The sequence below is a fragment of the Rhinolophus sinicus genome, chromosome 2 (genome assembly GCF_057876585.1).
Source record: "Rhinolophus sinicus isolate RSI-liver-muscle chromosome 2, RSI-T2T, whole genome shotgun sequence".
Taxonomy (NCBI): Eukaryota; Metazoa; Chordata; class Mammalia; order Chiroptera; family Rhinolophidae; genus Rhinolophus; species Rhinolophus sinicus.
This window is the reverse complement of record NC_142502.1, coordinates 37719589-37743393: the sequence shown is the minus strand read 5'-3', so window position 1 is coordinate 37743393 and position 23805 is coordinate 37719589.

Sequence of the window (23805 nt, the reverse complement as noted above, 5' to 3'; positions counted from 1 at the left end):
AAAATATAATTTTGAAGAATATAAGGCATGTTTCTGTATAGATGTCTTAAATATCTATTTAGATTCCAGTATGACATTCCACACAGAGAATTTAGAAGGCTGAAGCTTTCAATTTCATGTGCATAGTAATAAAAATGTTCTTAATGGCAAACATAATGTTTTTCATTTAGATAGTAACTTGTCTCAGAGTTGGCAGGAAAAAAATAACTAAGCTTCTGAAATCAGCTAAGAGATCTATTTGTTCATCGCGAAGTCCTAAAAAGCAGTGTAATTTTCTTCATAATATTATCATATCAATTAAAACTTTCATATCTAAGTTCTTTGGTTTGGCTTACAATAATTTTTCAAAACTAACCTCTTATACTTTCTGACTCCAGGGCCTGAGGCAGCTATGTTCTCTCATGATTCCATAATTTGGAACTATTTTATCATTCCAGAAATCTCCTTATTCTATCCCTACTCACCTATTAAGACTAAATTCAAATTGGGGCCTTAACATCCCAGAGTTTTTACTTCCTATTTTCTAATCAGGACTAAAAGTCACATCTCAATATATTGAAAATGTATTTAAATGTTTTTTAATCGCCCGATTATAAATCTAATTGACTAATTTGTGGTCTCTTCTAAGTAAATCAGTCTTATCTTATTCATTTCTACATTATGGAAATCTAGCCTAGTAATTTGTTATACATTTATGAAGGCTGTTTGGATAGTTTTATACTTACTTTAAAGAGATGGAATTTGGAGTTTATACAGTTTCACATGTTTTGACTGTTGGAAACATTGATTAGCTGAGTGATTCCACAAATTAAGCAGCACATCAGAATCACTTCTTTGATTTAGGGACTTGTGCCCAAAAAGTCTGAGTGAGTAGACTAGTGGGGGGGGGGGGTCTAGTAATCTGTATTTAACAGATATCTGGTAATTCTCATGCAGTGGCTTTTAGGATCAATGGTTGAGAATAATGCTAATATGAAATCTACCAATTAATGCATATTGTCTTTCTTTTTATTTGTTATTCAATATATACTTTCCCAGTCTGGCATTTGGAAGGTGCTAGGGGTATATCAGTGAACAAAAGAGGCCTGGTATTTACCGTGAAGGAATAACAGTCTCTTGGTGGTGACAGATTCTAAATGATCACGTTACTAAAAATATAATTGTAATTGGGAGTGATAAGTGCTGTGAAAGAAAATATAAGGGGCCTAACTAATGTTTTCAAGGGGCAAGAAAAGCTCTTCTGAGAAGCAACATTTAAGAAAGAACCACACAAAAATAAATGGAAGCTAACCAAGTAAAGAACACATGAAGCAATTAGGTAACAAAAACAGCACTTCAGGTAGAAGGAAATTAATTCTGGACTCTGGGGTAGTAAGACTGAGCTTGCCACTTTGAGAAATCCAGAGACTTCTATGGCTGGATCAATGGAGATTTGTGCAAGGTAAGTTTAGAGTGTGTATGGGGAGGGATGAAGAATCATTCAGGCTTTGAAAATAAGGTTAACGATTCTGATCATTATTCCAAAAATAATGGGAAGAATTTTAAAGCTTTTAAGCAAGACACGCATACGATCAAATTTAGATTTTAGAAAGAACACTGACTGCTGTGTGAAAACTCAGTGGCGATGTATTGGAGGTTGGCTATGGTGGGGACAAAAGTGGGAAAAGGAAGTCAGGGTAAAGTTTAGTATAGAAAGTCAGGTGAGGGATAATGATATCTGAAACTATGGTAACAGCTAGAGATAGAGAGAAGTGGACGTAGTCAAAATATATGAGGTTGTTTTTAGCCCTTCAAAAATGAATTTGTTCCCTAATTTTTTTGAATGGGATAACTGGCTTGCTTCATGTAATAGAGGGTTTAGGACACAGGGTTGCTAACTATTATTAGGATGTGTATCAAGCATTGAACTCTTAGAGGAAATAACTTGAAATGGAAAACATGAATGTGATGGATTCAAAGGACTCACATCCTAGCCTTGAGCTGCCCATTGACTTGTCCCCTGAGGAAATCTCTCAAGCTCTGTTCCTCAGTTCCTCATGAGGAAAATAGGGAGTCATGTAACTCCAAGTTCTGATATGATTTCATAGTGTAAGGCTGTTTCTTACCTTTGCTGGAAGAGCGTGGTAGGTCTACAGTACTATTTGATTATGATTTAGAAAACTGACTCTTTAAGACTTCACACTCAAATAAGATTTCCAGAAATTCTACTTTTATATGCTACCATAACATATCAATAACATCTTCATTTGGGGTTTTCAAGCAACATCTTTGCCATATTTTATTTCCCTGAAATATTTTAGAGGGAATTCCCCCCCCCCGACCCCTAATGAAAAACCCTCCACCTAAAAGAAGCTCAATGCTGAATGATAGTAATAGAATTACTTCTATTTTTAATTAAAATATAGATGGTAAAAAGTAACTATTAAAATTATAGTTTAATTTAATGGAACTGTACATTTTATTTCGAGTGCTACATAGTCTTTAACATCTTAGAAATGATTGATAAAAATAAGGCTTAACACACAAATGTTCCATAGGTATTCCCAGCATCTACAATAATTAACCAATTGTCCATTTTTTAATCATTCATTCATTCAATCTATATTTATTATCTCCTATATACCACATACCAGTATGGTGCTCTAGAAGACAACATAGACCTATTATTTGGGGCAAATGTTGTCAGGGAATATTTACCAAAGGAAGTAGCATTCAAGGTGAGACTAGAAGACATGCATTACCGTGTTTCTCCAAAAATAAGACCAGGTCTTATATTAATTTTTGCTCCAAAAGACGCATTAGGCTTATATTCAGGGGGTGTCATCCTGAAAAATCATGCTAGGGCTCATTTTCCAGTTAGGTCTTATCTTTGGGGACACACTGTAGTTTCCTAGGGCTGTTGTAACAAGGTACCAAACACTGGATGGCTTAAAATAACAGAAGCTTATTATTTCACAGTCTGGAGGCTAGAAGTCTTAAATCAAGGTGTCAGCAGAGCAGTGAGAATCCTCCCTTGCCTCTCCTAGCTTCCGGAATTGGCAGGCAATCTTTGGTGTTCCTTGGCTTGTTGGCAGACAGTCTTCTCCCTGTGGCTTTTCACATTGTCTTCCTACTGTGTGTATCTGTGTCTGAATTACCCCCTTTTTAAATAAAAATATTGTTCATATTAGATCAAGCTCACCTAAATGGTCTCCTTTTCACTTGATTTCTTCTGTAAAGACCCTATTTCCAAATTAGGTCACATTCTGAGGTACTGAATGTTAGGACATCAGCTTATCTTTTTGGGATGAACACAATTCAACCACAACAAGCAGTAGAAATTAACCAAGCTAAAGGCAGTAAAGCAGGAGCAAGGGGACTACAGAGTTAAATGAGCTGTGTACTATTACTGCCTTAAAATTCATCCTGAAATTAAGAAAGTAAAATGTGGCTCATCAACAGGAACCTTTTATATTCTTTAGAATAGTTTTCCCAACTGCTCTGATTAGACTATGGGATGGAAGAGAAGGTTTGTAGCTAAAGGTATATGCATGCGATACTCAGGAATATTTCTAACACCACAGTTGGGGATTTCCTTCTGTCCCTTCTTTCCTTCCCTCTCCTGCTGTCAGCTGCTCTCTGTCACCATTCTGTCATGTGTTTGTAGGCATGTATGTGTTTTTCATTCTGGGAACTCATCTCATAGGCAGAGATTCTCAATGTTTGCAGTGAGTTACCTAGGAAACAAGATGGCCATGTTGGACTTACTACTGAACATTCTTCACTGACTTAACTCTAGTCCTCTCTGTCTCGAGTTAATCAGAAGGCATCGGAGTTCAAGTAAGTTTATTAGAAACATATCCTTGATATAAAACAGAAAATATTTATTTTTAAAATAAATTACTGAAAGGGAAATACTTGGACAACCATTAATTAATGTGTCTCTATAAACATCACAATCTTTGGAAACACCAAGCTCAGTCTTAGAACACCTGGCAATCACTGACTGCAATTTACTCATGTATTTATTCTTCTAGCCATCAGTGCAACTCATATTGAATTAGTATTTGACAGGTACCCAGCATTGTGCTAGGTGATAAAGATATAAACATGAGGAAGCTACTGACCTTGCCCTTCAGCACTTTGCAATCCATGAGTAAAGTTAAAGGAGAATATGAAATACCCATCATTCTGTCTTGATAGTGCTGACCTCACCCCATCAGATGCCTAAACAGAAATTTCCTAGAAATGGAAATTGATGTTAACAATGATCAGGTAAAGAAGTGTAAGAAGAAACACTTTTTAAATCTTGTATGTCTAGGCATTTTTCCTATTATCCTGACCAGCATCCCTCACCAACAAATAAACTTGCATTTTTGTATAGATTTTAATAAAAAAAAATGATCTGGACTCTCAGTTTTCTTAGGTCTGTGGAGGATAAGGGATTTATTCTAGGGATACAAGGTTAGATGGCTGTAATGGGCCTTATACTTTTTATTTATTGAATATATTAATTTGAAGACATGTCATTCTACAGAAAGTGAAAGGAGGAAAGAATTTGCTGTAATAAATGAATCTTGTATGTTCTCATGCAGAGAAGTTAGAAAGTTGTGAAGAGCCAATGCATAAAACAGTAAAGTGAGAATTTTGGGAGCCAAATATAGAGAAAAACCTTTAAGCGTCATCAAAGGATGTTTTGATTAATGAATCACTAGAGTAGATCAAATATTTTAGGACAGAGGGGGTGAGGTGATCCGAATGCCCACAACCAAACATACCCTGTTCCACCTGATCAGTTATGCTGTGGACCTCCTGGCCCATTTTAAATGTGGTAAGTGGCAGGGTTAACATCTTCCCAGCCCAGTGCCCATTCACTGCCCAGCAAATTTAGTGTCAATGGTATTACTATCCCTGCATTTGGAAAAACAACATCCCCTCAAACATTATCTACTATAAGAGATGTGACCAAAACTTGATGTTACCATTATTTTGGAATAAAATGGGAAAATCAAGTAACTGAAAATGTGTGAGGACCATAAACTTTGTAACACGGTCCTTATATTTGACCCACTGAAATTGTCTGCTGCTCTTATCTGAGGATGGGGTGAAAGGAGAATTAAACATGCTATGTCTCTAGTTAAGGTGAAAACCATGAACATAACTTATGATCCTGATACCCACTAAAAATATTTCAGGTAACTGTCATTGACTTGGGCACGTAAACTTGCCCAAAGAGAAAATTCATAAGGAATTATTAAGAAGATTAACTAGCAGCTTAGTTCTTAATGATTCTGAGGATAAAAATACCATCCTCAAAATATGAGGGTTGGTGTGGATGAAGAAGGGAGATGGAACTTCTGGAGTAAAAAAATCCAGCTTTGAAACTGCACCATACTGAAAGTTTAATTGCTTTCCAATTGTTCTTACAGATTGTATCTAACAGGTTTGCATACACCTGCTAAGGTAACCTTGACCTTGCTACCCTAAAAAGTAAGCGACCCACTTATAATCTTTGCTATATTACAAAGCCATATTTTATATAGTTAACACTGGAAGGTACATTTCCAGTTGTTTCTTCTCAATTCCTAGATTTCAGCAGAGGTAAAGTAGTCATAGCACACAAGTACCAGTAATTTAATTCCAACTAAACATCAAAAAATCATTTACACTACAGTTTAAATCAACATTTAATAGTTTCTTTAATGGTCTTAAAAAGGAGAGTAGCTAATCTGAGGTGAATGGCTATTAAAACAAACAAACAAAAAATACTATGTTCAGGTATATATATGACATTCAAAAGGAGTTACACATCTCCCTATCAATGCCATTTGTACTATGTAAACTGGAATGGGAAGTTTTCACAGTTGGCATTTCATTAATTTCTTTGAGTGAATACATAGAAATCTACTCTGCAGCTTTTTCACTCTCCACCTACATCAAGATACGAATGGGTTTTTCTGAACCCTAAAGGCCAGAGGAAAAGGCCTAATCCAAATATGAAACTATTGTAAGCATGGAGTTCAGTGCTGGTGCTGATATTCCCTGTTGCTGTAAACTTCCTCCGTGGTCAAAGGCCCTCAGCCTGGATGAGATAAAAATCTTCATCACCAAATTTTAGAAAACATTTTTTTTTTTTTTCTGTGTTGAACTCCCAAAAAGCTTTTGCTGTGAAGTATAACAAAATTTTAACCTGATATGGCATCATTTTATCTCTTGTAATTGCATCTGAAATATTTATTTTAATAAAGGCTCATTAAAGTATTTCTATGTGGAAGAACTAACTATTAGATGATTTAGCAGTTTTCAATCAGTTGATTCTTTCCTAGACAGTAATATATAAGTTTTTAATGAATTTAGCAATTTACTCTGGTTTTTCTCCCCATAAAGCAATGAGTTATGATATCACACAGGCAAGCAAGATAAATCTCTCACTGATGATGGCTGATTTATAACAAAGCTTTGTAAATTGAATATTCATGTTACAAAAAGTTCTTTTAAACATGAATGATGTATAATGACACCCATAACTCATTTTTCTTCTTTTATTTCTGTTCACTGCAACAGTGGTGTATTTCTTTCTTCTTCTTTTACTTTTACATGCTTGATTTACAATTTCTTGGAATGAAAATATGTTTTAATATGCAGCAAAGTGTTGTGTGTGTCTGTTGTTATGTGTATATGTGTGTGATTATATCACTGTAATCAGAATTAGCTGACTGGAGCATAGCAAGACTAATCTTTGAGCTCAGGAATAAACACTCCAGTTATCACAAATCCTGAATAAATAAATAACTGATATAAGAGCTCACATGCCCACAGTGTAAATCTTGGATGATAAGAAGAAGGTTTGTCCTTTTTATTTCAGGACCTAAAATATCTCCTTGGCATTCTCCATTGTATTTCATAAACAGTCAAATTACTTTGGGTATGCCTATGAGAACATTGGAAGACATTTTAATTTACTGGTCACAATTGTGATTGATATTTGATCTAGACAGTATTAGTAAACTGTGAAATTTTATATAAGCTGAGTTTCCAGATTTCCTTGAAAAATCAGAAGATGGCAACATCGAGCCCATATTCCTCATTATAAATAACTGAATGGTTCTCAGTAGCAGCATCTTTCAATGGGAAATGGAAACCTTTTACTAACTTAAACATTTCAAATGGTTGCAAGAGCCAGGGAGGCAAAGTAAATAAGTGAAGTGAGGCAGGCATAACACACAAGGGTACTCTAGGCATATAGCAAATGCATATCCTTTCTTACCGGAAGCAGCTGGTACTGCACACTGAGTGTTTATTTTGAGGGAATACTGTCTTAATGTTGCCACAACTGATTTTTCAAGAAAATATGGCATCACAGATTATGAAGTAGGCTTTCCCAGTTTCCTAGCATTGTATGGAGCAAATGTTGGACTGGATCCAGCCTGCAGACCACTAGTTTGCAACCCCGAAGGTAGAAGATTGTTTTTTTAAAGATGTTTATGAAGAGTATTTCAAACTAATAAAAGTGGATAGACTCGTGTAAAGAACTCACTTGAGCCCAACAAATGTTGGTCTCTGGCTAGCTCTGTTCCATCCATATGCCATCCATCCATATGTCTCTCATCCTCTATTGTTTAGAAGCTGATACCATGCATCGAGCCATATTTTGAAAATATTCCAGGCCATATTACAGTTGTTTTTAGGCAAATAAAATGGTATTACAATATGTTTCAGCAAAAAGAATATCTCTGCCAGGTCACATGAACAAAACTGATCCACCAATTTATCTGCTAAATCATTTAAGTTAAAAACCTGCTAGGCATCCAAAATTACTCAAAAACTCAATACAGTCTCTAAAAAGCAAGAAACAATGGTATAGCCAGCTTTTGGATTTCTGGATCATTCTGCTCTTTTATGACAGTGAGAATGAAACAAAGAATATGGTTGATTTGGGCTTCATCTTGGGTAGAAGTTGTGGGAAAAAAACAAAAACAAAAACAACGCTATCATTATGAGTCCAAATTCTGCCTCATTTATAATAGTTGACAGAGACTAATATTGAAAATTCTAGTATCCTATTGACATGTAGATGAACAAGAACAGAAGTCATCATAGAAGGAGATCATCTGCTTATGTCTTACTGACTAAAGCATGATATTTAGGGACCTCACTCAACTGATAACTAGAGCCCGTGAAATATAATAGTTAATCCCCTCTGTGATTTCTTTACTTCTGACATTAACATTGTGTAAATCCAACATGAAAGTTTCGAATGTGACAGAGTGTTTTAATGAATACCCTTCTGAATCCTATAAAGTTGTTCATGAAGAGTTGGTGAAACTTGAGTATAACCCATTCTTATTATTTCCAACTCATATTGTTGAAACCTGAACTGTATGTACATGAATTTTTTAATTCGTTTAAAAATCACAGTTACATTAAGTGCAAATATATTTTTACCATAAACACAGGAAAAGTAGATATCCCCAGAGACCCCATTAGAAATTGATTTGAAGAAAGTAGCAGAGAACAATTTGTTATTCTGAATAAATGTTTTGAGAACATGCATCTTATTCTATAAGGCATTTACATTTGAGACTGCTTTGCCCCTGGACAGTAAGCACTAATTAAAAGTATACTGAAATTTTTAAAAAGAAAAATTTCACATAACTATTGGTGCATTTGTTTATAGGATGTGGATATTATAATGATTTTGCCTGGTCCTACGCAGTGACTTCAAAAGGAAACTATAATCATCATACTTTTTTCCTTCATTTTCAGATTCAACTGAAGTGTTGAACTTCATTAAACTTGCTGGAAACTTCAAAATACAAAAAAACTGCTTTTGAATGTCGCTTTTAACCTATGATTTAGATGAAACTGAAATTCAAAGCAAATGGAGTTGAAACAACAACACATATATTTGTGGAATTAAGAGGCTAGTGTAATTTCATGCCATGGTGACTTTATCAGACTTGCAGTTGCACAAGGGTAATACTCTTGGGGAGAAGAAGAAGTACAACCACAAAGCTTCCATTTAATTACACGTATATAAACAATCAAACTTTCACCATGTTTGGTAGTCTAAACCTGCATACTCAGTATTTCTTCCCCACAGGAGGCAGACATGTCAGTAGCCATCTCACAGCACATTTTGCGTGGGAAGGTAAAAATGGGAAAGATAGGAGAACTTGTGCTGTTGTTTGGGTCGTTGACCTTCTCAGCTATCACTATTCCCTCCAAAGCTTCATCATTCTCCTGCCAATCATCCTAATGTGAGATGTACTTGGTTGATTAATTGAGGAACACTAGAATGTTCACAGTCATAAGCTGCATTCCCGATAATACCAAGTATTTCAGGCAGATACTGACATATAGCAATACGAGGCTGACTGGCAGACAAGGCACTGATAACAGGACATGCTTCATGCAAACACAAAGAAACAGCCTTCTCAGACTCTGTTCACTGCTCATTTGCTTTAACTTTGCTGAGAATGACAATTTCTGGTTTAAATAAAAATGAGAGAGAGACCTGCTGGAAGTGGAAACTTGTTTCTCTCTTGCAATCAGTCCTGGTTTGAGTTAAGAAAGAAAACATGGATACAGGCCATTGCAAACTGGATGCTATACCAGTGATGTTGGAGGGGTGAGACTGAGATTAAACACGGCTATAGAAAAAAATAATGTAATAAAATAGATTAGTAAATTTTTAGGGAGGGAAATTATTCATATTTGATGTGGTTCTTTATAAAACTTATTTTAGTTATATCAAATAAAGATGACAGTTATAAAACTTTTATCATGTTGCTATTTCAGCTTATTTTGAAGTCCTCAACATGTAGTAAGTACATAATATTTTCAATTATTTCATTCCAGAAAATAAAAGATCCATATTATTAATGCAAATTTATGATAAAAATTCTCATATGAAAGCATTTTACTACCTAGCATAGGAAGCAGAATATTTGGCCCACCACTGAAATGCAATTACCTATGGGCTGACTGACAGCTAGTTTCAGATCCTCGAACAGCAGTATATACTAGAAAAGAAATGACTTCTCCAATCTGAAATCAGAGAGGTATTTTAGCTATGCAGAGTTTAATTATCCTCATTAGAATCAGCCCAGGAGACAAATCTTTATTCTCCTGAGAAGCCCAATAGTGTTTTTAATGATCAAATCGAGCCCATGTGAGTTTTCCATGTTATCTGTATACACATTCTTTCCTAGAACAGCATCCTCTGTTCCAGGAGCAAGTGAAACATACAGTGTTTTTGTCTAAGAATTCTAGTTATTTTTCTTAACTCCATTTTATCCCCAAACGAATCAGGACTGGTCCTATGGGCCACAGGGGTTAATGTGCATGGCAGCATAAAACATGCAAGACACCTTTAATGTGTTTCTAAATCAGCACTTTCATTCTGATCAACATTTCAGAGACAGCCTGTACTCAGAAAATACACACCACTGATTTTAATTCCCATTGTCTTTGTAAAATATATAACTTTGGACAGGATAAGGGGAAGTTTTATTTTGTTAATTTGAGGAATTTATATTCTCTGTGTTCCTTGACTCTGGACTATTTTAGGGAAAAGAGTTTAATCTTTATTAAAGAGTTTAAACTTTGTGATGTGACTAAAGGGAGTAAAACAGGAAGTGTGATGGATGAAAAGTGCTGAGTGAATGTTTCAAGGCTCTAGGACACTTGTGTTCTGCTCTCTTACTAAGGTGCTTTCAGTGAAATGTTGCTATCACTGATCATTCTTTCCAGGAAAGGCTGTAGGTCCATTTGTTCTGTTTCATTGTGTTTGAAGATTAGAGATATCTTCAAAACAGCTCAAGGGGTTTTTGCTTTTTATCACCTCTAATGCATGCTTTTGTCAATTATTTTCAGAGTTTTTGTTTTGTTTTTAATAATTTAAGAAGAATCCACAAAGGTAGATAAAATCGCAACACTTTTAAGATGCTTTAAAAGTTGCTTTTTATTGTTATTTCTTTAATTATAGGTTATTTCAAATAGTTCTAGGTAAAATTTCTTGGAGATCACTTTTACAAATTAAAAAAATACATAGAGCAATATCAATAAATATTTACTGAGCACACGTAAATTTTCCATATTATATCATGTATCATATTTTTCAACTACAATAATCATGAAGGTTATTTTTTCCAACATTTGTAATTTAACACTATTTTTAAACTATGTGATTCTTTGGAAGATGTGTATCATTCTTTTTTTATCCCATTCTTATTTTACATCATTTAGTTTCTGCCATCATTTACACCTCACATCTTTAAAGTCAAGATCCAGCAAAGACAATAATTTTGTTTCAGTAAATTAACATCCGAGTTTGAAACAACAAAGAAATATCTGTGTAAAAATTTAAAATTGTTTTCTATCTCAAACTATGAGATAATATAGTTTTTTTATACTTTCTCCTGAATAATAGTTATCATACATGCAACTACTGTTGGAGGATGGAACGGGCATATTTTAGCAATAATCCTATGATCTGAAAAGCCCCTGAAAAAGAATCAGTTAGTCTGCTCTATAATGTGGTAAAATCAGAGCTAAAGAACTCAGAATAAAAAGTGATTTTTTCTTTTTGTGATGGTTTCTGTAAAGATTTCAAAGCCTTACACAGTAAGGACTTTAGCTTCCAGACATGCCTAACTATCTTTCTTATGTTATACATGAACTTAACTCATAATTAAAGGCTGTTTTTAGAAAATACGGTGGACAGTTGTTCCCCTTTCTTCTTATGATCACCTTACATTTCCTAATATGTTCTAAATGTGACCCACTCTTTTTAAGTTACTGACTGGGATCACATTTTCATTTTCTTTCTTTCTTTATTTTGGAACAAAATGAGGCAAAAGTATTTCAATACCTATAAAATACCACTCCCAATATACCCTTTTTCTGTAACACTTTTATTCTTTTCCTGTCTGTCACCTGATTCATCATTTTCCTGTCTTGTATAACTTTGAGAACTCTAACCCTACCAGGCAGAGGTGAATGAGTGCTTATTAGTTTTTGCATTTAACAAATGTTTTGAAATGATTCCCTATACCATCACTGCATTAAGCATAAAAGATACGGCAATGAACAAAAGAGACAAAGCCCCTGACTTCATGGAGTTTAGTATAGAGGGAGAAGTAGACATGTAAACCAATAAACGAATACCAATGCAATCGGTCAATTCATGAAAAAGTGGGCAGGAAAAAGTTAATGCAGCAGACCTGATGTTATTTACCTCTTTCCTATCTTCAGATTGGCTTGCTTGTGGGTGACCCTTGGCTGGCCCTGGGGACTTAGCCTTAGGAGAGTTACCTGTGTTGTTAATTGATAAGGATGTTTTCAATGAGTGTGGCACTGCACCACACCATACCAGCTTGTCTCACAAGTCTGTGAAAACAGTATGATCTATGGTGGACACCTGCTTTCCCTCTGGGTCTGGAGTTTCAGTAATCATGACTGGCTGCCGCTCCGATAAGGTGGTACGTATGTGCCTATGTGAGCAGCCCTCTCTATAAGGCCGGGACTTTGAGACTCCAGCTGACTCCCCTGGGCAGAAACACCTCCTATGTGTTGTACTTTGTTACTAGAGGAATAAGTATGTTTTGCGTGACACCTGAGGGAGGGAACTTCAGAATTCTGCATCTCGTCTCCTCCAGATTCCTCCTGATCCTTCTCTGTAAACTCTTTTATGTAATAAAGTATAACCTTGAGAATAACTACATCAGCTTCCTGTGAGTCATTATCAAATTACCAAATGAATGGTTGGTTGTGGGGCCCTCCCCAAAACATGTCAGTGAAAAAGCAGCAGGGTAAGGGGTTGAGGAAAGACAGCAAAGTGCTTTTTCAGAAGGATTGCCAGGGAGGTTCTAATAAGGGGTCATTCCAGCAGGGGCCTGAATGAAATGAGGGACCAAGTTAGGCAAACGTGGGGGAAGCATGTCTCAGCTAGATACAAGAGCAAGTACAAAGCACACAGTATAGTAGTACATTGCTTGGCGATTCCAGTGTGGCTAGGGCCCAATGAGTGAGTGGAGGGATGTATGATTTAGGGTAGAGACAGAATGTGGGCACAGAACACGTGTAATATAAAACAAGTCAAAACTTACACATCTTACTTCTCAATACTTAAGAAATCAAATGACATATTTAATGGATTCCTGCTGAGAAAGGTAGGCCATACATTGGCACAGAAACTTGTCTCACTAAATGAATCTGAAATGTCCCTGTATAAGGGAAATTTTAATGAGATCCTATAAATAAGATAAAGTTTTCTCTTGGAATTAAAGGAACAAGTTTCATATATTATAAGTAAGATTAACGACCAGTGAGACAAAACCGAAAGATTATCTAAATATGTGACTACAGACTTTGGAAAGAAGCAAAAATAGTCAAATTTATTTGAAAATAGTTTCCAGGATTTTAAATTGGCACACTATTTGAGAATTTACAGAGTATTTGATTTCCTGAAATGGATACCACATAAAACCATCTTGGATAAGGGAGAAAACATTTAGTTTATAGCAGATGAGGTGCAGTGTGTATCTATAACCGGGGGATCCAGTGGTCCTATTACACGCCACACAATCCAGAAGATGCCAGACTATTAGAGAAATGAAATAGACTTTTGAAGTCTGCCTATGAAGTATCAGCTTGGAGATGACATCACGCAAGCATGGGCAGCTATGCTTTAGGAAGTAGTATACAACAAGTACAAGGAAGCTGGTCCTTCTTGGGTGGATTCTTATCTCCCATAATGCCTGGAGTCATGCTACTGAACGTTGGCTAAATTAAGAACAAAACATAGCAACTGGTGATTTATAATGATCTGTGTAAAGTCTGAAAGTTCCTTGGATGTACCCTTTACTAGACTGTTTATATTGTTTTATTGAAAAATTACTGAATGCTGGTTTGCACAGAACAGTGGGGTATAAAACCTCCTTAGTAAACTCATACCTTGGCTTTCCTCAGAACAAAATGTGTCTTGGTAGTTCATAATCCGTAAGAGGAAACACATCTTGTGCAAAGGACCCAGGGAGCTGTGCTTGAAAGTTTTTGGTCCTTTCTGTTTTTCTGCACTTTCTTTCTCATGCTGTACCATATCCTTTATAATTATTAAAACCTGTGTTGAGTATACCTAGTGGATTATCAGCAATTATCTGACTCTGTGATTTCTGCACATGGTAAATTAACAACCATATTATAATACTTCGTCAACTACAACAAAAAAGAATGCATGATCTGAGAACCAGGGTTTGGAACTGAATAGTCAGCTTACTCATAATCAGGCTTCAATAAATAGTAACTATTTCTGCATTCATTAATACAATAAATATTTATTGAGGACTTATTAAGAGCAGATACTTTCATACAATGCCATGCAACAGAGATATTGTGGTGAGGAAGGGCATACTGCTTTGCACTCATAAAACACAATCTAATGGGGAGGTAGAAATTAAACAAATTATTTTAGAACTGTTATAAGTGCTATGAATATACTATATTTATTGTTTACCATGCTCATCTGTATTACCAATAATCATTGAAAATACACTTTTAATCTTCCAGGCCACATATATGATATGTGCATCACACGTATTATTTAATATATTTAATATTGTTTAATTTATTTAATATTATTTAATATATCCTGTGTATGGAATTTGAAATGTATGATATTTAGGTTTCATAATTATTTCTGTAAATTAATAACTCTACAGAATGTTTTTAAGAATTTAATAATGAAAATGCCAACAAATTTTTGACCCTTTTAAAGCCCTCTTCAGAAGGAGAAAACATAGGTAATAATGGAAAAAATGAGAATTTACCCAAGAAATAAAATATCTGTATGTTAAGTAAGGCATTCCTTATGCTCAAACAAACAGCCTCAGCATAGCTTTAATCTCTTCTTTAAAGGAAGTTTATGATTAATACCAATCAACTTTATTTTAATATGAGCAATTTTAAGAGAATGAAGGAGATTATACTGACCTCTGAAACAATACGGTTTCTATTTTTTACTTAGGCTTCTCTGGTTTTATTTCTTGCTAAATGACCTGGTGATACAAAGACAACAGAGCAATTTATTTCTTTTATTATACAGCATTTCATATTACATAGAGATATTGTCATTGAAAAAAATTGGCTTGCACCTCCAGATGCAATAACAAAATGACAGCTTTTATGATGAACTTCTTACTCATCAAGTTCCTGTGTCTGTTCGTCTAGTCCTTGGGTTACTGGAAACTAAAAACTTCATTAGCGATAGTCTGTGTTTATCAGACATTTCTGTTTCTGGCTTTATTCCAAATCTGCTTGTCAATCATAACTGCAAACAACTGATTGAGACAAATGATAGCCTGTCACATTATTGTGAACCATATAATAAGATGGCTGTAGCATTAGTTCAAAAGATCCAATTCAAATGGCTAAATTGTATGACTGTAAATTACAGTGGAAGTTCGAATTGCTTATGACCACTGGAAGTTTCTCTCATATAATATTCAACTTGACATTGGCATTTTTTTGACTTAAAAATACAAGATCATCCCATGACATGACATTTGCTAGAATTGTATATGAAGCAATTTAGAAATTATATGATAGATTCAAGTAATTTTAAAACAAAATCTCTAGTTTAACTGAAACATAATAAATCTACCCCCTCATTACTTCATTTTAGATGTGGACACATTGTTTTTATGACAGGACTGTAAAAGTGAAGGGGTGAAGGGACTACAATATGTTTCAAAAGTGCAACAACTGAGAGAGCAGAGATAATTAGGGAAGCTTACTAGGAATTTAAAATGTGACTATTTTAATGTCCTTTAGCTATCCCCAAAGTAATTAATGACAGAGAAAAAAAATATTTGAAGTTGACTGACTTACTGTTCACAAGTGATCAGTTGCTGACTTAAAAGATCAGAGGTATTTCCAGGCTTCCATTGCAAAATATTCTCAAAAAATAAATTACCTTAAGAAGATGCTTAAACATTACACACTTCTATAATGTTTAGAAGAGACTGCCCCAACATCCACCTAATTTTAGTTAATCAAATGCTTGACAAGTGCTTACATATGTTATTTGATTAAATTCCAATAGTGCTTGCAGAGTTTGCTCAATTATTGCTAAATATATTTTCATTTATTTAATATATTCGTCTTCCCCTTATTTCATTTTCTAAAGTTCAATGATTATTAGTGATTGATATATGCCATGGTTTTTATTATAATCTACCACCTTAAGAGAAATTGTGTTTCTCCCCACAAAGTAATTATTTAAAGTATACACTTAAATATTATAATTTTTCTCACTAAGGGTGAAGTTACGTCTCTCTAGACAGGGAAGTGTAAGTAGAACTGCATGTGAAGACATTTAAGCATTCTAAGGCTTTAACATGAACATATTTTGGATAAATAAAATGGTGGAAACATTTCTCATTTGGGGTGGTTGGTGAGATTAAGGAGGGAAAATATATCAAAATTCCTGGAATTAGTTTGATTAGTTAAACTAGTCATTATGAAAAAAGATGTGTTTGCTAAATTCAGACACATACAAGTCCCTTTAGAAAATCAAATACACCATTAAACTCAACTGAATTTATATTGAATTTTATATTGTGTATATCTGTTGATTTTGGTGCTTTTAAGCTAGTAAGATAAATCAGGATTTAACTTTATTCTTAATTTTATTTCAAACTTTACATACTGTTGATGTTCAATATTCCCTACCTGTGATTTCAATTCTGATAAAAAAAATGTGTATATTCTAATATATTTATTATAGTAATGTAATGGTTTTTCGTAAAATTCAGACATTGGATAGATTTTTAATTCTTGAGCTGAAGGCTTTATAATGATCAAAATGTATTCAATACAATTTGTCATGCTCATCAGTTGAAAATTATACATATTAAAATGTTATTTCACACAACAAGTCTATACACAGAGAGACATTCTCTTAAGTTTTCATGGTTATCTCCACTGATATAAGGTGAAAAGTAAGCAACTCCCAGCTACCATATTTAGTTTCTGGCATATTTGGACCACATGATTTGTTTGCTATTTAAACATTTTAAATTGCTAGAAGTTTCTAAACAAGACTAAATTTGCGCTACTTAAATTCACATTATGGGATAAATTTTCCTTCATTAAGTATTGAAAAGAACATATATAAAGATTTTGCCCTCTCATGACCTAAATTACTTTGCATATACTTAAAATTGATCCCTATATCTACGACCTTTTTGAAGATGTAGAAATCATGAGAGGAATACATATGGTGTTCCAAACTATTATTTATTTATAGCACTTCACATTTTTACCCTGGTAAATATTTTCTTTCTAGTTCTAGTAACAAAAATAATCAGGTTAGTAACTGATGCAACTGTTGCTTGTTTGGCAATCTTCCTACAAAACACAGAATTTGATGGCTCTCATAAATAAAATTATTAGTAACCACACCCATCTAGGGGAATAATAATAATAATAAGCAAAACAAAAATAATTCAAGAATGTATGGCGCAACTCTCAAAGGCAGACATAAATTAACTCATATTTCAAAACTATACACCATTAGTTTTGAAATAATACTAATGGTATATTAGTATTATTTCTAATACACCATTAGGGAAGGACAGGATGTAGATGCTGAACACTACTGAGATTTGTCTGAGTCAGAACTTGAAGATTTCTGATTTTGCTTGGAAACTGCAGATTCTACAACTAATACTAAAAAATCCCACTTTCAGTACAAAAAAAAAACCCATAAAAATACCATAAAGAGACGAATACACTTTTGACTATCTGCAATTTTTAATCTGCCTTTATCTCTGTACTTCTCCATTGGTGTAAAATAGTTAAAATGTTGAGGGTGGTAAATTAAGAGTAACATTTAAATGCTTGAAGCCAAAATTGTATCAAGTAATAAAATTACCATAGAATAGAAACACACTAATACATGCATGCCCTTATGGGAAAAATATCACTAATTAAATCATTGATTTTTCAAGCCTACAGATAAAAGTTAACATAGGGAGCCTGAGAAGACTATCCTTAGATAGTCTGCTTGTAAGATTTATCCTTGGCGTCTAGGACTTGGGAGTGAGTGCATTTAGGTTACTGGTTCTCCAACTTTAATGTGAGTAAAAACTAACAGAATTCTATTAAAATGTAGACTATGATTCAGTAAGTCTGAGGTAAGGCCTGATATTTTGCGTTTCTAACAACTTCCCAGGTGATGTTGACATTGTTTATTCAAAATCCACACTATGGGTAACAAAAACCTAAGAAAACTAGTTGCACTTTCAGAATAGCAAGGATAGGCTGAGTTGATAGAATTAACCTATCTTTGCTCCCATATCCTTGTTAATACACATTGCTGCTGGATAATATTAGACCTCTACATATGGCTTGTTTGTGATATTAAGAAAGGTAGTAAATATTAAACAAGTAGATCAGAGTTTTGCATACAATTATTGCCCAAATAAAGCAAACTTTTAAAATTTGTTTATGTTAAATTTGTGTTTGCCTGGAATTGTTACAAATAGTATTGAAGGTTATTGTTGAGTAGTGAGATTTAGATTTTTGTCATGGCTTTTAAACTTCCTTTTTAGCTCTCTTTAGTTTGAATTTTCACAGCTTTATTTACAATGAATACACAGTGAACTAGACATATTTAAATTGTAAATTTTGATAAATGTTAACATATGTATACATCACTAAAATCAGTACTACTACACTCCCAAAATTTCTTCTTACTATTTTGAATAGACTCCTTACTACCATTTAGCTTCCCACCCCCTATCCTCACTGATATGCATTTTCTAGAATTGAGTATAAACTGAATTGTGCATTTGTATTCTTGTTTTGTCCCATGTACTATTTTTTATCTACTTTCTTTTATTTAGTATAATTATTATTCATCCATGTTGTTGTATGTGTCAGTTTATTGCTTTTTACTGTTGGGTAGTATTCCATTGTATAAATATATCACAATTTATCAGTTCTCTATTTGATGAACATTGGGTTTTTTTTCCAGGTTTTAACTATTATAACAAGAGCCACGAATATTTATGTTTAAGCCTTTGTGAAGACATATGCTTTTACGTCTCTTGTGTAAACACTAGGAGAAGAATGGCTGGATTATATGGTAGGTATATGTTTAACATTTTAAGCAATTTTCAAGCTGTATATCACAGTGGTAGTCATGTTTTATATTCCTGCCAGGGGTGCATGAGAGGTCTAGTTACTCCACAACTGTTTCTACATTTGTATAGTCAGTTTTAATTTCAGATATTTTGGTGTGTATACTGGTATCTCTTGCAGTTTTGTTTTTGTTTTTTGTTGTTTTTGTTTTGTTTTTCATTTCCATAATGACAAATAATGCTAAGAATGTCTTGATGTGCTTATCTTCCATCTGTCTTAGTCTGCTTGCTATGGCATCATATCAAGATAACATAGACAGGGTGGCTTAAACAACAGAAATTTATTCATGGTTCTGGAAATTGGGAAGTCCAAGATCAAGGTACCAGCTGATCAGTTTCCAGTGAGAACTCTTTTCTCAGCTTACAGAAAATCACTTTCTGGCTGTGTCCTCACGTGGGAGGGAAAGAGACAGTGAGCTCTCTGGTATCTCCTCTTAGAAGGACATAATCATTTCAGATAAATGTTCCACCCTTATGATCTCATTTAACCTTAATTACTCATTATTCCAAATACAGCCACAATGAGGATTAAGACTTCAAGATAAAAATTTTGTAGGGGTACAATTCAGTGCATAGCACCATCCATATAATTTCTTTGGTAATTCTGTCCTTTATATGTCCTTGTTTAATATCCACATATGTGTTTAGCAAATATTTTCTTCTAGGCTGTGCTTGTCTTTTTATTCTTAGTGGTCTCTATTGAGGAGCAAAATGTTTAAATTATGATTAACAATCTATTGAATTTTTATTTTATAAATCCTGCTTCTTGTGTATATTTAAGAATTTTCTTCCAAACCCAAGGTGTGTAAGATATGCTCTTATACTTTCTTCTAGAAGTTTTAGTTTTTAATCTTACATTGAGGCCTATGATTCACTTTGAGTCACATTCCTGTATATGTGTGAATGAGGTAATTGTAGAAGTTTTGTTTTATTTTCAAAGTCCTCTAAATGTTCCAATATCATTTGAATAGATTATCTTTCCCATTGAATCAATTTCACACTTTTGTCAAAAATCAGTAGACATTTAAATATAGATTTATTTCTGGGCTCTATTCTATTCTGTTGATCTTTCATTTCATATGTGACCCATACAATATTTATTAGCTTTATAAGTGTTGAGATAAGGTATTTGAAGTCCTTTAACATTATTTATCTTTTCAAATGTGTGCTAGCTAGCTATAACTTTTGCATTTCCAGGTAAATTTTAAAATCAGCTTGTTAATTCACTTAAAAAAGCACAGTGATTTTGATTGTAATTGCATTGCATCTATAGATCAATAGAGAATTAATATCGGAATGATATTAAGTCTTTGACTTATGAGCATGGTGCATCTCTCCCTTTATTTTCCTTAATTTCTCTCTGCATTTTTTATACTTTTAAGTGTACAAGTCTTGTACATATTTTCTTATATTTTATTCTATGAATTTTATCTTTTCTTGTAATTATAATTTTTAATGTAATTAATTTAATTTCTGATTGCTCATTGCTAGGATATAGAAATATAATTGACTTTTTGTTAAGCCATATTTAGACCAGGAGCTAAAACCTCATCTTAGAAACCATTTTGTCTTGATCCTGTCTTGCTTTATCTCTTAGGGGCCAGTGATCAGTGGGCCTGGGTGGTCAGTATGGCCACCTGGGGCCAGGGTGTGGAGCTGGAAGGCTTGGTCACGCCCTGAAACTCTTTGTCAACGAAAATCCCCTGAAGCATTGAAGGAGGAACAGCCTTGTTTACCCCCTCCTATAAAACTCCACACCCCTCTTTGCTCAGGGAGGTTGTGGTCTTTTCTAGCCTGATCTCCAGCAGCTCAAACATGCCAAATAAATTCTAATAGACCAATCTTGGTCTCCCACGACGACTCATTCCTCCCGCGGTGCCTAACAATTTGGTGGCCCGTACAGAGAACTGCCTTCATCTACCCTTCGATGGACAACTTCATTACTATCCCATAGTAATGAATAGGAGGCAAAAAGAAGGTAAAGTCTAGACCCTCTTAATCACCTGGAGGACAAGGGAAAACAGCAGGATGTCCCGCTGTCAGTTTTCTCAGGTCCAGCCGAGGGCAAATCTGACAGAGCCGGAGGGTGAAAGAGGAAACTCACGGGGTCCAAAGGTGGGTGGGCACAGCCTCCCCACCTTCCCCTGGCTAAGGAGAGCCTCTGCCTCTGTGGCTGCATTCCTTCCCACAACCTGCAGGGGAAGTGATTCAATGATGTGCTCTCCATTTATTCATATGCATAAAAGTTTTGTCCCTTGGGGAGGTACATACATCCTGAGACTTACGGTTCAGCTGCCTGCAGGCAAGGGTGATTGGCTTGAATCAGTTTCCTATTATAACGTATGGGATTCACAGATCTTGAGATTGACAAGCTTTATCTTCTTTACTTCCTCACCTAACTAACAAAACTTATGTGTTGGCCTGATTTGGGGCTCAGCCCTTAAGGCTGGAGTCCCTTGGCCCTGCTTGCACACTATTTTTGGTTACTGTATTTCTTAACCCCGCACCGCCCTCCTCGCTCCCCACAACCCTTGTCATGCAGGATGCGACATTCCTCCACTACTGCCCCACCTGCTCCAGACCTTTCTTCCCCTCCTCATACCCTATCTGGGCAACTTTATGCACCCCCACCCACCCAGATGCCTCTCAGGGAAGTGGCAGGCACTGAAGGCCCTCTTAGGGTCCATGTCCCTTTCTCGATGGTAGACCTGAGTCAGATTGAGTCTAAGCTAGGCATCTCCCAGTCAGCCCCTGATATTCGCAGGAAGCTTCAGAAACTAGAGAAGGGTCCTCACACCCCCAAACAGATCTTTTAGAATTGGCCTTTAAGGTCTTCAATAATCATGGCAAGAAGAGTAGACAGGCCCATACCCAGTCCTTAAAGATGGTTGCAGCAGTTTCTCGGGCCTTTATGCCGGGCTGGCCCCAAATGAAAGAACCGGAATCCCAATCTCTGTGCTGCCTAGTCAACAAGGCGCCTGCTTTAAATGTGACCTCCTGGGACACTGGAGCTGCCCTAATCCAAGCCCTCCTACTAAGTTTCCCCCCCATGAGGCCATGGTGGCCACTGGAAGTCGGATTGCCCTCAAGCCCCTCAAAGCTCAGGAACATCCACTTCCTGGCCCCGGCCAAACACCACACCTGCCCCGGCAACAGCAGATGGAACTAATCTTTCCCTCCTGGGGATCCTCGGCACTGATGAAGAATGAAGGGGCCGGGTCTCCTCACAGGCTTCCATACCCACGACGGAACCGCAGGTAACTCTCCTAGTTGCCGGTAAGATCATTTTTTTCCTTCTAGACACGGGGGCCACTTACTCGCCATTCCCTGAATTTTCAGGCAAACTCTCTCCCTCTCTCATCTCAATGGATACTTTCCCATCCCATGGCTACCCCACCCCTTTTATGTTCCCTAGAGGGACACCCTTTTAGGATTCTCTTCCCCACTTCTTCCACTTCCATTATATACTGCAGGGGCCACCAAAGGGGCTCTGGCCTTGTGGCCATTGGTAACAACAAGGCTGATAAGGAGGCACGCCAGGCCGCCTTCCTCGGCTCTCGAGAGCCTGTTACCAGTTCGGGAGCCATTTGGGAGGGCCCTTGGCTTACCTCCTCCAGAAAACTACCCCTAGTACTATCCACTTCCCTCCTCCCTATTGCCCTTTCCTGCCTCTGCACTCCCCCCCACCCCCCCAGCCACGTTCCAACTTTCCTCAGCCCATTTTGCTACCCTTACTTAGGTAAGTCTTCCCTCTTTTACCTTCCGACTGGGTCAGATTTGCCATCAGATACAAGACCTAGCTCTAGGCCTGACCGTGTCCCGGGGCCAGGCCCCTGGGTCAGCCGTAGGCAGGGACACCTGCTCTGGTCTGCACCCTTCCCCTCCTGCGGACCTGAGGAAACAGACAGCGGGACACCCTGCCGTGTTCCCTTGTCCTCTGGGTGATTATGAGGGTCTAGGCTTTACCTCCTTTTGCCCCCTATCCTTTACCTCACCCTTCTCTGCTATCTCCCCTTCCCTGGACACGGGGACTGGGAAGACATTTTTTTTTAAATTAACGCCTCTTGCATTTTAGCTGATTAATCACTTTCTAATCCAAGTTCTGAACTCCTCCCTCCAGGACAAGGCCCCCCTTTTCCTTGAGGTTTGTTTGAGAATGTAACTTACCCCTTTGCTTCTGACTAACACCTTTATAGGCTCCAAAACCTCTCTTCCAACCTAGATATCTCTCCTCCATCCTATATCCTCCTGACTTCTGAGGCCCTCTAGGTTACTCCCACTCATAGGCCCCTTGATCACCTTGTTGCTCCTCTTACTTTTTTACCCCTTCTTGCTCCATCTGCATATTAATTTTATCTCACCATGCTCTTACAAGAGCACCATTACAGCCCCCTTACCCCAAACTCTAATTAGGGACCCTGATCTATGCCCCTGCTCAGCAGGAAGCAGATACAGAAGACTGACCACCACCCCTTTTCCTAAGAATAGTTACCAAACCCAGAGGGGAATTTGCTAATCCACATTTAGGCCAGGAGCAGAAACCTTATCTTAAAAGTCATCCTGTCTTAAACCTGCCTTGCTTTATCTCCTAGGGGCCTGTGATCAGCTGGCCTGGGTG